Source organism: Pongo abelii, chromosome 6, assembly GCF_028885655.2.
Source record: "Pongo abelii isolate AG06213 chromosome 6, NHGRI_mPonAbe1-v2.0_pri, whole genome shotgun sequence".
Lineage (NCBI taxonomy): Eukaryota > Metazoa > Chordata > Mammalia > Primates > Hominidae > Pongo > Pongo abelii.
Window position 1 is genome coordinate 117,272,026 of NC_071991.2, and position 4,723 is coordinate 117,276,748.

A 4,723-nucleotide genomic window follows, 5' to 3' on the forward strand; every position below is an offset into this window, starting at 1 on the left:
CCTTTATAGTCTTGGGTATGTCTTTATTAGCAGCATGAGAATGGACTAATATAGTTAGTATGACATATATTTTTCTATACCTTTACTCCTTCTTTTTTTTTTTTTTTTGAGACAGAGTCTCGCTCTATTGCCCACACTGTAGTGCAGTGGTGCAATCTCAGCTCACGGCAACCTCCACCTCCTGTGTTCAAGTGATTCTCGTGCCTCAGTCTCCTTAGTAGCTGGGATTACAGCCGCACACCACCATGGCTGGCTAATTTTTGTATTTGTATTAGAGGTAGGTTTCTCCGTGTTGGCCAGACTGGTATCGACCTCCTGGCCTCAAGTGATCTGCTAGCCTCAGCCTCCCAAAATGCTGGGATTACAGGTGTGAGCCACCACGCCCAGCCCTATACCTCTACTTCTAACCTAAAGTAACTTCACTTTTAAAGTGAGGTTCTTATAAACAACCTATAGTTGCACATTGTTTTTATTATCCACTCTGACAATCTTCATTTGTGAATAGTGTTTTTGATTTTTAGCATTTTCTATTGATTCTTAAACATTACCCATATGTTTATGAATTTTGTCCACTTTTTTGTTGTCCCTGAACATTATAGTTATTTTCAATTCCCTTAATGACAATTTTAACATCTGTGTTATATCTGTCTTTTTTATTTTTAAAATGTTCTTAACAAAATTGTATATATTTGTGTTGTATATAAAGATATTTAATGTATGTATTACCTCACATACTTGTACCTTTCTTGTGGTAAGAATAATTAAAAATCTACTTTCTTACTCACTTTTAAGTATGTAATGTATTGTTTCTAACTTTAGCCACCATGATGTACAACAGATGTGTTGAATTTATTAGTTCTATTTAGCTGGAATTTTGTGACTTTTGAATATCTCCCCAGTCACCACACCTCCCAGTTTCTTGTACCCACCATTACACTCTTTGTTTCTATGAGTTTGACTTTTATAGATTCTACATATAAGTGAGAAATTGTGGTATTTCTCTTTCTGTTCCTGGCTTGTTTCACTTAAAATAATTTCCACCAAGTTTATCCATGTCATCACAAATGATAATATTTTCTTTTAAAATACTACTCACTAGTGGCATTCCTTCGTGAATACATACCACATTTTCTTCATCTCATCATTTGTTGAGAGGCACCAAAATTCATTTTATATCTTGGCTATTGTTGTAATGAACATTGGAGTGCAAATATCTATTTGACATATCATCATACTCTGGATATAAACCCAGGAGTAGGATTCCTAGATCATATGGTAGTTCTATTTTTTAATTTGGGGGGAATCTCAATACCATTTTCCATAATGATTATGCGAATTTACATTCTCAAGAACAGTGTACAGGGGTTCTCTTTTCTCTATATCCTTTTTAGTACTTACCTTTTGTCTTTTTGATAATAGCCATCCTAACAGGTGTGAGGTAATATCTCATTGTGATTTTAATTTGCATTTCTCAAATACTTAGTCATGTCAAACAATTTTCATATACCTGTTTGCTATTTGTATATCTTCTTTTAAGAAATGTCTATTTAGGTCCTTTGTCCTCTTTAAAAATTGGATTATTTGTTTTCTTACTAGTAAGTTGATTAAGTTAGTTATATATTTTGAATATTAACCACTTGTCAGATTATGGTTTGCAAATAAAGTATCTCATTTTGTAGGTTGGCCCTTCACTCTGTTGATTGTTTCCTTTACTGTGCAGAAGTTTTTGATGTAACACCATTTGTCTATTTTTGCTTTGGATGCCTGTGCATTTAGAATCATATCTAAAAATCATGCTTAGACCAATGTCATGGAGCTTTTCCCCTATGTTCTTTTCTAGTAATTCTACAGTTTTAGGCTTTTCATTTAAGTCTTCAATCCATTTTGAGTTGATTTTTGTATATGACAAAAGATGTGGGTTCAATGTCATTGTCCTGCATGGAGATATCCAGTTTTCAAAACATCACTTAATTGAGAGACTGCTTTTTCCTCACTGTATGTTCTTTGTGCCTTTGCTGAAAATCAGTTGCCCTATAAATGCATGTATTTACTTCCGAGCTCTGTATTCTGATCCATTGATTGATGTGTCTGTTCTTGTGCCAGTATCATGCTAGTTTGGTCATTAGAGCTTTGTAGTAGATTTTGAAATTGGGTAATGTGATACCTCTGGCTTTGCTTTTTTTTTTTTTTTCGCTCAATATCGCTTTGGCTATTTGGATGTTGTGGTGTGTATGTGGTGCCATATGAATTTTAGAAGTGTTTTATCCTACTTTTATGAAAAATATCCCTGGTAATTCATTAGGGATTGCATTGAATCTGTAGACAGCTTTGTGGAGTGTGGGCATTTTAGCAATATGAATTTAATGCCTGAACTTAACATATATTCCCATTTATTTGTGTCTTCTTCAGTTACTTTCATCATTGTTTTATATGTTTAATGTGCAGAGCTTTCACCTCCTTGGTTAAATTTATTTCTAAATATTTTATTGTTTTGTATCTATTATAAATGCAATTGCATTCTTGAATTCATTTTTTGATAGTTAATACTATCAAATGCTATATAGAAATGCTATTAATTTGTATATGTTGATTTTATATCCTGAAACCTTACTGAATTTATTAGTTCTAATATTTTTGGTAGAGTCTTTAGGGTTTTTGTTATACAGGATATCATCTGCCCAGGCGCAGTGGCTCACACCTATAATCCCAACAGTTTGGGAGGCCAAGGCAGTTAGATCACCTGAGGTCGGGAGTTCAAGACCAGCCTGGACAACACGGTGAAATCCCCTGTATACTAAAAATACAAAAATTAGAGTATGGTGGCGCATGCCTATAATTCCAGCTACTTGGGGAGGCTGAGGCAGGAGAATCACTTGAACTCGGGAGGCAAAAGTTGCAGTGAGCTAAGATTGCACCACTGCACTCCAGCCTGGGTGACAGAGCTAGACTTTGTCTTAAAAAAAAAAAAAAATCATCCAAACAGACAAGTTAACTTCTTCCTTTCTGATTTTGATGTTATTTTTCTCTTTTTATTGTCTAATTGCTTTAACTCAGGCATCTAATATTATGTTAAATGAAAACTGCTAGAGTGGGCATTATCACCTTGTTTTTGACATTAGAAGAAAAGTTTTTAACTTTTAACTGTTATGTATCATATAAGGAATGAACTTGTCATGTATGGCATTTCTATACTGAGATACATTCCTTCCATACCTAATTGGTTGATAGTTTTTATCATGAAAGGATGTTGAATTTTGTCAAATGCCTTTTCTGCATCTATTAGGTGATCATGTGGGTCTTTTGTTTTACATTCTGTTAATATGGTATATCACATTTATGTATTTGCTTATGTTGAATCATTTTTGCATCCCAGGGATAAATCCCACTTGATCACAGTGAATAAGTCTTAAGTTTTTCTTTAATGGGAGACTTCTAATTATTTATAAAATCTCCCTACTTATTATTGATCTATTCTGATTTTCCATTTCTTCATTACTCAGTGTTGATAGGTTGTATGTGTCTGTGTATTTATTCATTTCTTTTAGATTATCCAATTTGTTAGTGTACAAGTGCTCCTAGCACCCTCTTATGATTATTTATATTTCTGTCATATCAGTTGTAATGTCTCCTTTTTCATTTATAATTTTATGTATTTGAGTCTTCTCTCATTTATTTTTAAGTTAGTCTTGCTAAAGTTTGACCAATTTTGTTTATTTTTTTTATGGTCTCGATCTCCTGACCTCATAATCTGCCCACCTGGGCCTCCCAAAGTGCTGGGATTACAGGCAGGAGCCATCGCGCCCAGCCGGGGAGTTAGTGTTTAATGGGTATAGTTTCAAGGATACATGGGTAATTGAGGTACTAGTTTTAGACTGTAGTTGAGTTTCCTACATCTGGGGAAATCACAGGGGTCAGCATATCTGGAGTACAATGGATAAGCTTCGTCCTGGGAAAACCACCTTCATGATCATGGTATCTCCCCTGCCAGGTAAATACATGTTTGGTTATTTCTTTGATATATTTCTTCTGTTTTCATGCAGGTGTTTACATGTTTCATGCAGGTCTAACTTCACTCTTAGAACCACTTTTGCTGCATCCCCTAAGTTTTCATATGTTGTTTTTCTATTTTTGTTTGTCTCAAGATGTTTATAATTTCTCTTTTAATTTTTTTTGACCCATTTGTTGTTCAGAAGCATGTTGTTTAATTTTCACATATTGTGAATTTCCCAGAATTTCTCCATTTATACCATTTTATTCATAACATTGTGGTCAGAAAAAAATTCTTGATATTATTTCAATTCTCTTAAATTTGTTAAGACTTGTTCTGTGCCTGTGCCTAACATGTGATATGATTCTAAACCAGAATGTGTATTCTGTTCCTATTGGATGGACTGCTTTGTATATGTTTCTTTGGTCCATCTGGTCTAAAGTATAGTTTATAGTTCAAGCTCAATGTTTTGCTATTGATTTTCTGTCTGGATTATCTGTTCGTTGTGGAAAGTGGGATATTGATGTCCCCTACTATTATTATATTGCAGTCTATCTCTTTCTTCAGATTTATTAATATTTGCTTTATATGTTTAGGTGTTTTGATTGGTGGTGCATATATGTTTATAATTGCTACATCTTCTTGATAAATTGATCCCTTTATCATTATATAATGATCCTTTTTGTCTTGTTTTACAGATTTTTACTTAAATAAAAGTATAGCTACCCTTGCTGT

General features: G+C 33.7%; 1 pseudogene; it reads right to left on the reverse strand.

Moving 5' to 3' along the window:
* Positions 1 to 3,870: 3,870 nt before the first annotated feature.
* LOC112134537 (U1 spliceosomal RNA) lies at positions 3,871 to 3,996 on the reverse strand (annotated as a pseudogene).
* Between the last annotated feature and the right edge of the window lie 727 nt (positions 3,997 to 4,723).